Below are 14554 nucleotides of genomic sequence, written 5' to 3'. Positions count from 1 at the left end.
GAAATCTATTTTATTTTGTATGATAGAAGCCATACGAATTTTGGGAGGGAGTAACAGCAATTTTGAGTATTTTAATTAAAGTACAGGCAACGCCGAATCGCCAACGATGCTGCTAGTAAGCACACGTTGCGACTATGCTTCTTTCGCATTGTGCATTTTGCATTTCAGAAGTATAAGTTAATAACGTTCTCATACGATACTAAAAAAATCGTGCAGGCCACTGATATACACAACTACTAACTGTTGCTAGTTTGTTAATAGCGAACGGAAATTACTTGCTATTAGCATCATTGGCACCTAACAGTAGAGTCAGCAGCAACACAAAAATAACAAAGAAAAAAGCTGTTGGATGCTTTCAGCGAACAAAGTATGATCGACCGGCATTGTAGTATTTAGGAGAAGCTGCATTTCGAGGTCATTGCAGTGTGAAACGTGCCTTAACAAAGGGAAGGTTGCAGCAAAACTAAACTCAGATCCTAAAACACACGCAACTACACATACACGCACATCCGAAGTATCCGAGCCCGGTACCAAATTAAGGCCGGGCGTCCTCCACCACTATACAAAAGTTTTCAAATGTTTAAACGAATTTCCAACGTTATCACAACATACTTGCAGTGACTGCTTTTGAAATATACTAAGAAGCAGGGGCCGAACATAACAGGTATTGATGATAATTGTCATGGAAAATTTCAGCATGAAGGAAATGTTCTACAACTAAGTTATCGATCGATTTCCTTTTTCACCAAGATTGAAATTTGAAAATAAATTTTTATTTGCAATTTTTATGCAAAATTAAAAAAAAAATAACAATTATTTTTGCTTTTTATTAGAATTTATAATAGCAATGTCAATATTAAATAATCAAATACATAAACTTAACAAAATATTATAATTTGTATCTTTCAATTAAATTTTAGGAAAAAAATTCGGGCCTCTTTGAAAATACGAACCCGGGGGAAAACACTGCTGATCACCCACTCTGTAGTCGCGCCTGCACACATACATGTACGATAACTGGTACTAGCATTAGCTGGTGGTCATCGCTCGACACTCTTTCGACACTTTCGAAATTTGTCTATGAATTCTTTGACGGGCTCGCATCTACATAGTGTTTGCGTTCGCCAACTACAGTAGCAACCAGCCAACTATACACCAATTTCATTTATATGCTAATAAGTGTTTCTGTTATTATTCCTATGTTTAGCTGATGTTAACTAGACAATTCCATTGACTTGCCACGCAGAACACATACATATGTATGTACATACAAAACAAGTCATTAAAACATCAAATACTCCCGCCCCCCACTCGTTTGCCCTTTGCCTGCTGCACCACTGTCACGCTGCATATATTGTCTGTTGACATTTGCTATTGTTTTTGCCTCCTTTGGCCTTTCAACAAACAGCTTGTTGCATATTCAGACGCTGAAATTTTCTTCTGAAAATTTCAGTATATACTAGAAGAGTGATGTCAGCAATAAAAGCAATAATAATAACAAAACAAAAGCAGCATCAAAAACGATTAGTCGCCACTATTGACAGCAGCTATGGGTGGCTGTGTGGCTGGCTAGCTGGCTGCCTGGTTGGTTGGCTCGTACAAAAATGTGTGTTGTATGCAAAAAATTTAAAGCTACTTTCAAGAGTAACGATTTAAAATTGCTACCAAAGTCATTAATGTCTGTCTGTGTGTCCTGCGTATAGGTATGTGTGTGTGTATTTATGTATCGCTATTGAGTGGCTCCTAGCACTAGTAATTTTAGTTTTGCATAGTCAATAGTCGCTAGCTTCTGCTCTGGTTTTTGTTACTCGTATTAGTGTTGTATTTTTTCTCCTGCTGTCTGATAGTGCACTCAGTTGCGCTCTTACGGGTACTCACCAGCTCTGTCGTCCGCCATAAGCCAAGTGCTGTTCATTTCACCTTTTCACATTTTCACCTTTCCAGCCATTCGCCATTGTTGCCTCTGCTATTGCATTTTAAAATCATAGCACGTCTTTTGGCGTTTTACCCTCGTGTATTTTCCAATAACCATTTGTTGTTCATTTATTTGCATTTTAATGACAACCAAAGCAACTTTGAGTGGCGAGGTTAATAGCTTTTGCTGCTTTTGCTGCTTTATACTCGCCCTTGGAGAAAATCTTCGTAAAATATTCATGCTAAGCGTGTGAAATGGCTTTGTAGGTGTAAATAGCCTTTGACGGAGATTGAAAGCGCTTTATTTTAATTACGATTTAATGAATGGATTACCACAGTATTTGATTTTGTGGATATCTGAATATAAATATTCAAATTGTAGTTATCTTTATTGCTTAAGTGAGTAATTTGGATTTTTAGGATGCCAGCGCTAGATAGCATCCATGTACATATTTTCTCCCTTATTTTTCAAAATTTTTTTTTTTTTAAACCTACAAAAAATAAAATGTATCTTCTCTCAATCGAAATCAATGCAGTGTATAGAAACTTAGATAGAAAATTATATATGTACATATGTATGTATGTAGGTTAGACTGGATCGGGAAAAAATGGAAATATTCAAGAGTGATAGAAAACTAGATTGCGCATTTCCGGCGGCGATGTCATTTCTAGAAAGAAGTAAACAAAGCCGAATAGAAGGATAGAAAAATTCACAAGGACAATTTTTTGATAGGAAACATATTTCAATTGCTTCAAATTGTGAAAATATATGATTTGTAAAAGGAGTTAATAAAGAAACTGTGAAAAAATGGTGATTTTAGTGAAAATATTAGTGAGTTTCAGTGTATTTAAAGTTTTTGAGGCGTGATTTATTTTTAAATGAGAATTGTAACACTCAGCAAACCCACAGCAGCGGTCCGCGGAATGCGTCACCTTCTGTTCGCTACACCGCACAGTGGAGGAGCTTCATATAAAATGTGGCAAAAAGTAGTAAATGTGCTCCGTTTTTTCTGTAAATTGTATTGTGGTGTACTTTTGCCTAGGAATGAATAAATATGAAAAATGGTTGAATTTAGCGGACTGCCACACCCACTACGCTAGGGGCGGATATAGTAAATTGTATCCAAATTCAATGAAATTCCGTTTGTAACTTAGACTGGCCTAGGAAGATATAAATCTGAAAGCTGAGAAAAATAGGTCAATTGCCACGCCCACCAGCCATCCGTATTCTGGATTCTAATGTGGCAAGGACTAGTAGTGATGTTTCAAATTAGCAAAACATTGGTGGACGGTCTATTTTTGCATTAAAACCCCGAGATATATAACAAATTGTGTAGATTGGCGACCAGCCACGCCCCCTATCTTCTTACTAGTGGGCGGGAATGGGAAATGTTATGTGACAGTTGACCGATTTTCACTATGTTTCAGATATATGTCCTCCCAGCTTAATCAAAGTCACAAACCGAATTTCATTGGAATCGGATAACATTTACCATATCCGCCCACTAGTGTACGACAATTTTTACGAGTTTTCAATATTTTTCTTTCCTTAGCTAAAGTGGTTCAAATAGCAAATTTTAGCGAAATCAGGAAACGTTTACTAACTACCTTTTCCTGCAACTTTTATAGGGATCCGCCAGTGTGAAGCGTTCACTCTGTGGAATATTGACGACATGGACGCAAGCGGACGTAGCTGAAATTTATCTTGCTATTAGTTTAAAGTGTACAAAATGGCACCACAAGCTACTTATACTCCCCAGAAAAACACTGAAAATGCATAATATCACAGAAATGTTCTTAACTCAGTAAGGACTGGGTAAAATTATGAGGACATGATTTGGAGCCACTCTTGCATACCATTCAAATTTATATTGAAGATGACGACACATGCAGATGCAATCGGTCCTTCTAATACCATTTCTGAGCCGGTAAAATGCGTATTCCAATTCTAACGTAAAAATTCGATTCATACAACCCCGACTTCCTGTGTCCTTTGATAATTGCTAGAGTAGTTTTTCTTTGGAAAAAGCTCTTAAAACCTGCTAGTAGACATGTTAAGAATCGAGTCAAACACTTTGTTGGATATTTCCACACATTTCGAAATTAGGACTTTCTGCCACTCTCAGACCACTGTGCACTGTGGCAATTACTTACCTACTCAGAGAAGATTTTAGCATCATACACATTTTCATTTTGTTTATTACTTTCACATTTGTAATCCGTTTGTAAAGTGCTATATATATCGTTGCAAGAATACTAACCTTGATCTCCTTAATACCCTATTAACCTAATTATGTACAAGTGTACAAAATTAAATTTCAGCAACCATAAACTGCAAAACTTTTTCAATTATGTATTTCAGCTCGAAATTGGGTTTGTTTTAAGGATAAAAATAGCCCTCTTGAAGTGTATTTTCAACTTAGGGGTAGTAACTAAAACACCATTCCTTCATATATTTAAGAACCACTACGCTGTAGTGCTTTAACTTTTCTTCTTCTTCCATATTTGGCAATATATCCATGCGTAAAACATGTCCAAGCAAGCGCAATCGTACTTTCATCCGCTTAACCCTTTCGTGCCCGATGTTGCCTATAGGCCACATTGACATTTTGGTTTATAAATTTCGCCGTTTGAAATATTTTTTCTAAGGGGTTATTTTAAATGACACTTTGGAATGTTATGAAGTCAAAAAGCTGAATTTCATACCTTAATTATGGAACTAACTAGGTTTTAACATATTTTCGTCGTGACTACTTGTGCGCAGCATAAATGTTGCTGAAAATGGTTCTACAACATTTTAAAAAATACACCAAATAAATTAAATTTTTTCATAAACAAAAGAGTTTAGGTTTTAAAATTTATTAAAGCAAATGAAATGAAATTATAAAATCTTAAAATTTTTTTTTTGTTTTTAGTTTAGAGAGGGGCTCTGATTTACTATTGCCTACCGAGCCCAAAGTAGCACCTTTTTCCAAGACTTTACGTGCGGCCTTTAAATGATAAAACAATTTTTTTTTTGTTTACTTTTAAGGATCCAATTAAGTGTATCAAAATATTTTTTTTTTTGTAATTCCTGAAATGTCTTATCTTATTCTTTGCTTATTTTCTGTATTTCTTTGCAGCTAAAATTTTCCATTTAATGCAAGCATTTAAGGCACTTTCACACACCAGCTCTGTGACAATACTGCGCCAAGCCACCGACCAGCTTCCAGCGAATTATAAGCAAACGAATCAATTGAGCAGCTGTTACGCAGCAGCCAATTACGAGACGCAGAAAAGTAAGTTAGCGAGGCTTGTAAATGTATAAAAACAGAAAATGCATTGATTGGATAGCTCAAAGGCGAAAAGTGAAAAGAAATAGTGAGAACGGAGTGAGGGTAACGAGGAAAATGTATATTTTCAATTTACGATTTAATTTCGCCATTTCGCAGTGCAAAAAGGACATTCATTCACGAGTGTAGGTATGTGTTTGTGCATGAAAGAACTTAAAAATAAGTGCGCGTGTATATCAGCGATGCTGACAGACATAAAGGTGGCGGAGAAAATGAAAGTTATCCGCAAGCAAAAGAAATAAAACCAACAAAAAATCAGAAGAACAAGATTAAAGCAAGGTAAGTAAAATTGTGTGCGAGTGAGCAGAAATAATGTGTGTGTGTGTGTGTGTGAGAGCGTATGGTTGGTCTGGCTGGGAAGCAAAATGCAAGCGGGTGCGCGAAAGTTTTCAAATATGCGAATGCAATGTATAAAGTTTTTTTTTATCGCGAAAAAGTATCCGGTAGTGAATTTTAGTTGCGGGTCGTTTTGTGGGTTTGACGAGGCGTATACGTAACTTTATTGCGTGTGTGTACATATGTACGTATGAATGTAAGTTGATGAAGGCGGAAAATGAAGTGCGCAAAAACACTGAACTGACATTTGAGAACACTAAAAGGTAAATATGTGGAAGATATAAAGGTGTACAAATGGATATTAAAAGCAATAAATATATTGTGGTAATAAAAAAGCAAACAAATAAATGTGAGACAGCAGTTTAACTGCTTGATTGAATGGCGTGGCGATTGATGGGGGAAAAACATACATATGTGTATGACAGTTAGAGCGGATTTAAGTAATTTTTGTGTCCGCATTGTTGTAATTTCACTTTGTATGCTTTCTCATGGCTTTAAATGCAGGTTAGGATAACATTGGCCTTGTTAGTTACAAAGGCTAGATGTCCTAAATGTAGTTAGTAGTTGAGTTGGGCTTAAGCGCAAAGAAAAAATGTGTGTAGGCATTCTATCTTTCAATAAAAACAAAACATTCACATAAAAAAGCTCAAGCCCCGAAGTTATCTTTCGGAGCCTTTACTCGCATAATGAGCTCATTATAAGAACTAAAATAAAATTCATACAATAAAATGAGCCTCAAACCCTAAGAGGTCACAATTTTGTTATTTAATGTGGGTTAAAGCTTTTTGCTCAAAAATGCATTTATGTTACATGGAATTTTAAGGAAAAATTTATAAATTTTTTTTAGGAAATTTTAACCCCTTAAAAAGGGTCTTCTTGAGATTTAATTTTTAAGTGTATACATGTTAGTTAAAATTGCAGATAGCTGGGGAACATTTTACCCAGAAATGACAAGCGGGTAATTTCACTGGTTCGAACCGAAGATAACAAAATCCACCGATGAAACGTTAGCGGATTTTAGGTGTTCATCTAAATTTGGGTTAGGGTCATTATAAATGTATGTAAATGTGAATATATGCTGAATATCACACTAGGTATTAAATGACAAAATGTTTGAATGACAATATTGGCCGTTAAAAAAATACCTGTGCCATTTCGTTATAAAAATAGTCGTTGCGTCTGTTTGCATATGGCATTTTATAAACGTATACATTTTTTTGTCAGTGGATGTGAGGCGAAATCCGTGTAGGAAATAATGAGCTTTATATTAAAATTTAGCAAGAAATTTTTTATTTACACATTTTAACTTGTTAACTCCTCTCATTACGGGGGTACTAACCCTTTTTCGAAGAAGTTCATTGAAAAAAACAGTTAAAGGTTTAAAGGTTTTACAAAAATTTTAAGCTGGAAATTTTACTAGGTGGCATTGAATTTGAAAGAACCCTCTTATCCCACTTGGCTGCGCTTTAGGATATTTTAAAAATTTGAGACAGCTTTATTATACACATATGTAGGTATGTGTGTGAATTTAGAAATAATTTAAACATCGATTTCTTGTCTTTAGAGACATATAGTGGAATATAGCGGGCAATTTTTAAAATTAGATTAACCCTTCCCATTATAGGTCTTTTCGACCCTTATTTGAGGAAGTTAAGTAAAAATGGTAGATAGAAGGTTAAGATGTTTTAAACAAGTGCCAAGCAAAGGACTAACTAAAGCGCATAGAAAAAACTAAAATTCTATATATATTTATAGTGAAAATATCGAGCCCTAACCGCCAAAAATATGTAAGCGACATTTTTTCCAAAATTTCATTTTCGATGCAGAAATACATCTAGATGCTCTAGGAAAATTTCTGCATAAAAAAAAAAACACATTTTGAAAAAAATGTTGTTTACATTTTTTTAGCGGTTAGGGCTCGATATGTTGAAATTTCGAATGCGCATGTAACACTCGCATCTTCGGTTATCAGATTATTTTTTTTTTGTTTCGGTAGTAAAATTCTGCGATTTATATTTGCGTATCCGCCATTTTCATTTCAAAAAAGGGTCAAAAATACCCTCAATATTTAAAGCGTTAAATTTTTGACGGAAACATTTTTGATTTATTCTTAAAATTATATGTAATTAAATTTGTGACCAAAAAGTATGAATTTTGTCCCACTGTTAAAAGAAATTGCGATAAGGTGGAGCGAAATCCTTTTAGGAATTGAGTACCATGAATATGTAGACCGCAGTACTTGCTACAGCGAATCGACTTACATAGGTTGTCGGCGAGAATTATAATAAATATGCTATTAAGAGCGAAAGGCGTCCGAAGTGATCCTACGATTACCATAACTACCCGATCCTACTTTTTTAACTTCATAAACGATATCTAGGAATATGCTCCTAACGATAAGGCAAGTAATCAATATCGGCAACTGTACGAAAGCTCTTCTTCGTATTTAGAAATTCGCATGCATACATAGCGATATATTAACTTCACTATATCCTTTAAATGCGACGTATAAAAACTTGCAACAACCTTCGCTTAACTCGAAGACACTAGCACTTGACTTCAATTGGGGTTACAAGCGCTGATAAAATGTTAACGCTGCTCACCTTTTGTCGTGCCACAGCTGCCACAACGTAACATCATCATCGATAAGCTGCCACGCAGCAATGAGTGCGCCGCCACACCATCGACCAAAAGCTACACTATTTTGGTGCACCATTAAAGATCACAAAAACATCAAAACAAAAAGGCAGAGAACACAAAATAGAAGAGTCAACAAGTTGCAACATTTTGTTTGCTTTAAAAACTTTTCCCCCTTGTTTTAAGTTACTTGTTCGCTACTTTTATTTCACTTCACTATTTTTAAGTTGCTGTTGTTTTTTATGATTAAGGATAGTGGAAAAGTTCTGTTGTGCGCATGGGGGTGTGAAAGAAAAACTCGACAGCAAATCGTCGAGTCGATAAATGAGCTACGGAAATCAATTCAATCAGTGTTGACGTGTCTGTGCACACACACACACACACACACACGCAAGCAAGCTCAAATGAAAATAAGTTGGCTGACAACTATACGCTTGCTTTGTTGGGTGTTCGCTGCTGTGAGAGCGAGCGCGAAGTTACCAAACTTTTTCTTCCGCAAACTACAAATTAGCGCCAAAGTTGTTCCACTGCGCTTTTTCCGCCAATTGTCTCCTCCATTTCTTTTGTGGCAATCAGTGAAACTTCTGCTTTCGTTGCAATCAGCCTACATACACGCATTAAACACCGCACGCTTCAAAATTTACAGTTCTCTCTTCCCCCGTCACTGCTCGCCACTGCTCATCACTCACTCATCACTCAACACTTATCACTTTTCACTCTTTTATACTTCGCTGCCGCGCTCAATCATGTAATTAAAATTCAAATTAAACAGCGCTTTTAACAAACCTCGACAGTTTGGCGAACTTTTTCCGCTGAAGCAACAGTTTAATACCCATTTAATTGTGTTGCTCATACGCCCCGTAGGCCAGAGAATTCGAGTTTGTTTTTCTTTCTCTACGAACACTTTGCACTGCTTATAGCTGCTGCTATTCATGCAGTTTTACATGTTAACAATAAAAGTATGTTGTCATTTTGCATTTGGTTAACCGTTTGACCGTATTTACATTAAGAAACAAAACCAAATAATTAAATATTTGTGATCGAAATTGGTATAAAACTCCAGCCACAAGCTCAGAATGGATATTAATTGAGTTTCTTGGATGCGAACTAGATCGCTTTAAGTCAATTAGCTTTCCTTTTTTCAGTCCTTGTACTCGTAAAATCTCAGAAGCTGCCGTATCTTTATATCAACAACCAAATATTTACTTTTATTTTCTTCCAGCGCTAAGTATTTTGGGGTTTGGCTGGACGTAGCACTTAATTCCACACTTCTCAGGAACTCTAGAACTATTAAAAAGCCACTCAGAATAGATTTAGTTTTTAGTTTTTTTTCCAAAAACTTTACTTCTTCGGATTTAAAATTTTTTTTCTGCGCAATTTCGCAGAACTTCTGCACTTAACCCCGGACTTCTCAGGAACTGTAGAACTATTAAAAAGCTACTCAGAATAATTGAATTTTTATTTTTTTTTCCCAAAAATTTAAATTTTTCCCAAAAATTTGATTTGTTCAAAAAATTTAACTTTTTCGTTAAAAAAAAAAAATTTTTCCGCAATTTTGCAGGACTTCTACAGCTTCGGCACTTACCTCCACACTTTTCAGTAATTCTATTACTATTAGAAAGCTACTCAGAACAGTTAATTTTTTTTCCAAAATTTTACTTTTTCGGATTAAAATTTTTTTTCTGCGCAATTTTGCAGAACTTCTACAGCTTCTGCTTTAGCTGACAATTACAGCTGCAATGCAGTCGGCGCTGCTTTACTCTGCTGGAGATTTATTTTATTGACACGCATCATCTCGGTCGCATCTCCTCACACCCGCCATCACCGTAGAATTCGCTACGTCATCGTCCGACATCAGCGCTTCCACTGCGTACTGTCGGTGAAGCCAGTCGATATGTATACATGGCCAGTATACATGGGCCAGATTATCCAGCGGATTGGCACGATTGGATTCGTCGTGAACCTCTTCCTCTGAATCTGTTGGCCTCTTACGGATCAATCTCCGCTTCCCGGTTCCTAGCCGCATTTACAAAATTCGAGTATACCCTACAATTAAATATACCTAATAAATTTAAAAATCCCAATCAATTTTAGAATAATATTTTATTAGACAGACAGTTTGAAGTAAAGTACTGAAATTTTGCCCCTATTTGTTAATGGCCGAAAACAAAATTTTCATATGTGACACCAAAAAAGTAGTAGTTTTATTTGAATAGTCGTTTTATTTTTTGCATGCTTAAGCGCTTTCTATCAAGCTTTTTACCATAAAATTGACAAGGAAGCTTTTTTTGTGAAAAGACTTTCGTGCCAGTATGAACAAAATCTCACAAACTACTTTCAACTATGTTTGCTCGAATTACCTTTTAGTATGTGAGAAGATTTGTAAAGTTTATACTGTAGCTCTGTGATTAACGCCAGCAGGCTCTGGCGATTTGTACGATTTGTATATAAAAAAAAATAGCTCTTTGTTACGTCTATTCAATCATTCTGGGATTCTGCAAGTCCAAGTAAAAGTTATTCATAAGTATGAGTGCAATAAAAAGTTTACCTTCACAACAAGTTTACGGCCGAAGAGAACCGTGAATATTCACGGGCACATCCCAACTTGGTTACATATAGACATTCACAAAAGACCAAATACGAGTAAATAAATACTTTCAATTATATAAAATTACAATGAAAAGAATTACTTCTCCTACTAGCAGATAAACTTATAAACTCGGACAAACTTTCACGCATTCACCGTAATTCGGTACATTTTCAATGTAAACTTAGCAAACAGCAATAATAATAATAAAGGCGAAAAGCAGCAGCAGCAGAATCGGAAGCTGTGGCAACTATTAACAGAATAACAACAATCACAATGAATGCAATCGTTCTGTGTGCGAGTGTTTGTGCGTGAAAATAGCAAGTGCATACAAAAAAAAAATAAATTTACCAAATTGCCAAAAGTTTTTGTACTACAACTAGAACAGATGTTGCACAAGTGTTGGCACACATACATATGTGCATGTTGCGCAAACTTAAAGAAGAAAAAAAAGGACCAAATAAAAAGTACAAAAATGGCGACAAGAAAATCAGGAAATAGTAAAAGGAAGCGTATGTCACATTCAAGCAGACAGATATGCCAACAAAAGAAATGAAGTAAAGTCCATGTGGTATACAGTGGCCGGATGGGACGCGACATCAGGCGAGCGAGCAATCCAGTAACTGTATATTAGAAGATAGTATAACTAAAGGACCATGTGTGAGAAGTAAAGAGGGAAAAAGATGGATGAGAAAGCGTAGTGGAGATGCAATCAGCTAAATAAGTTGAATCTTTGACTGCTCGCCTTGCTATACTGCATACAATAACAATAAATGAAACGCCTGAAAACCAAAAATATCAACTCAATATGTGCTACGTGAGTGAGCTGTGTTTGTAGTTATGCCGGCGTGTAAATAAACTAGTAGTACATATATGCATAGAAAAAGTTTTGCACACATTTTTGGAAAGTTTTGCACAATTTTTGAAACACTTGCCAAATGCCAACACTAACAGTAATGACAATAACAAAGAATGTGCATGAAATTGCTGCCATAGTAGCAATAATAATAATAATAATAATAATAATAATATTGAAGGTACACACACACATGAATACATAAACCGACTATGCTATGGGAAACGTGTGCAAGCTGGAAACAAATAAAAACTACAAAAAAAAACGCTTATAATGGCCGTATAGAGTACTTAGTGAAAGTCACCTTTTGCCCAGTGTCACCTTTTGTTGCATGCCGAGCACTCCCAGCGGCAACACCTCCGACAAACACACAAACGAAATTACGCAGTACTGTTCCCGCCATGTATGCATATGCATACTCGTAATTCCAACTATGCATACGGAGCATTCCAAATGCCACAATGGCACCTTCTGCAGCTCTGCAACAGTTTCTCTGCAGCTTCGTTGGCCTTCACCTGCCTTTAACTTCCGCATCATACAATATACTGAACACATACGACACACATATCTGCATAGGTATGTGTAAGTGTTTGTGTCAAGAGGTAGTTAACACATCGCAGTTGATATGTGTTACCCTAAAGTGTAACTATAATAATAACATCTTGTTAACACGACATATTCGACATGACAATTTCGATGTCAACGGAACCAAACGGCGGCAGCAGAGTAACTAACTCAAACACGTATTTTTGTATGAGATGTTCATTACTCTGGAACTTTTGGCCAATTCGACCTCCATCACCTGCTCGTAGTATGTATTTATGCTGCAAGAATTGTTTGAAAAGCACCGCCCAGCGGAAACAAAAGTGAAAGTAATGCCGGAAACATAACGGCGGGGGATATTGAACGGCTATTTGTTGGAAAAGTTGAGAACCATGGCATGTTTGAAAAGAGCGTACTATTTTTATTTAACATTTTAAAATTGGCAATTTGGTAATTTTCTTTTTTTGATTTTTGAACAGGACTTTTGATAGGAGATGGGCGCGGAATATTGGAAGTCGCTGGACCCACGGTTATAATTTTAAAATCGTCGGATTGCGCGGTATCGGGAAGGTCCTTTACAATCTGCAGGTGGGATGAGAAAAACATCCATTCACGGCGTTTCCGATAAAGTCTGTAGATTCCAAAAGTTCAGGAAAACTTTCTTAAAAACGTTAGACGGATTGAATATTTAGTTGCTCGCCTTCTCTACGCTTGTTAGCAACGACCAATTTTTTTAAATTTTTGAATATTTGGAAAAACCAAAAATATTTTGCTTTTAGTTTTTTTTTTTACCAAAATTTATAAAATTGTCTTTTGAGGCTTCTCATTCTTTTTTCGGGCTGTTTTTTGAGATATATAGTTTTTCGAAATTTTTTTAGCCATTTTTATTAAACGATTTTTTTTAGTAAAATTCGGGATGTTTGGTACTTGTTTTTTGTTCCATACCTTTCATGTTTTATTCGGAAATTTTTTGATATTTTTGTTGAGTTAAACATTTAAATTTTGACCTTTCTTTTAATAAATATTTAAAAAAGTATTTTCTTTATAAAAAAATATGAGCAAAAGTTTTATTTTTGATTTAGCCTTAAAAAAGCAGTTTCAGTAAAACAAGCTTTCTAAATATGAACGATATCGGACCATAAACACGGGGAAATTCTTTGTTGGAGTTATTCCTTTTCATGTCTGTAATATACAAACTATATTATAAATTCAGAATAACTTCAGCTATAGCTGCAGGTTTTTTGTGGAGTTATTTCCTTTCATGTAGGTAATGTATATTTCAAATGTGAACCAAATCGGACTATAAATATCCCGACTTCTGTGCCATCTAGCGGATACAAAACAAGTTAAATAAAAGCTCGCTTTCAGCAGGGGTAAAACTTGCGAGGCTGTAATGCATCGCCCAGCAGCAAATTTCGTCGCTGCTCTGAGCGAGACTAGTCATAATCGTCAGACGATAGACACGCGCTAGCAGACAGATCTGCAGGGGCACTCCTTAGGGAGGGGTTCTCTCTTTTATTCTCTGGAGTTTGGCAGTGAACTCTTTGCTACTGATCCTAGAGGAAAGGGGTTGCCACGTCAATGCTTGTGCTGATGACCTGGCAATCCTTGTTAAAGGAAAATATCTAAGTACTCATATGCACATACTACGAAACTGTACAGAGATTAAGCTACTCGGAATAAACCCCGATAAAACCGAAGTAACTCTCTTCGCAAGGAAACATGGACATTCCCATGGGGATTCATTTGAAGGAGACTGTTAAATATTCAGCGCTCATATTAGATTAGAAAGCTTACGTGAAAATCTAATAAACAGGAAAGGTTCAGGAAGGCCAACGTTGCATTATACATACACATGCAAACAAGCGGTCGGTATCAAATGGAAGTTAATGCCCCTGTTACACATTGGCGTTACACTTCTGTAGTTAGGCCTATACTATTATATGGAATACACACTTGTATGGTGGCCATCAACTCAAAAGACAAGTTAGCTAAAACTCCTTAGTAATGTCCAATGAACAGCATTTTTATGCATCTCGGGTGCTTTACGGAGAAGCCCAAACAAAGCTCTAGAATCTGCAGTAAATTTGCCTCGGCCCTCAGACTAAAAAGTATGGCGCTGTGCAAATATTGGCGGTTTGGCCACGATTCTATTATCCACACTGTGTGTAGTTATAACTAAGATCTCAACTAATCTGCCCTTAAATCCACCGTCGATAGGCTCTTTAAGACGATAATCCCGTCATGAAGACAGTGGCAAACATCAAGACTATGGAGAAGGGGGAATTAAATTTTTAAACGGGTTGTTTCAAGCTAGACAATAATGTTTCCTACGGAATTTTTCTAATT

General features: G+C 36.1%; 1 protein-coding gene across 3 annotated transcripts in view; it reads left to right on the top strand.

Moving 5' to 3' along the window:
• Positions 1 to 5039: 5039 nt before the first annotated feature.
• Positions 5040 to 14554, top strand: part of LOC118733298 — a 261413-nt gene continuing 251898 nt past the window's right edge. For 2 of the 3 annotated variants that reach the window (XM_036462645.1, XM_036462646.1), the window contains exon 1: positions 5040 to 5525. The gene's annotated coding sequence lies outside the window, so the exon portion shown is untranslated. The remainder of the gene's footprint in view (positions 5526 to 14554) is intronic. The other variant, XM_036462647.1, reaches the window with a different exon arrangement.

This window comes from Rhagoletis pomonella, unplaced genomic scaffold, assembly GCF_013731165.1.
Source record: "Rhagoletis pomonella isolate Grant_MI unplaced genomic scaffold, Rhpom_1.0 Rhpom_scaffold_00002, whole genome shotgun sequence".
Taxonomy (NCBI): domain Eukaryota; kingdom Metazoa; phylum Arthropoda; class Insecta; order Diptera; family Tephritidae; genus Rhagoletis; species Rhagoletis pomonella.
Note: the sequence above shows the minus strand (reverse complement) of the source record. Positions and strands in the feature narration are given on the sequence as shown.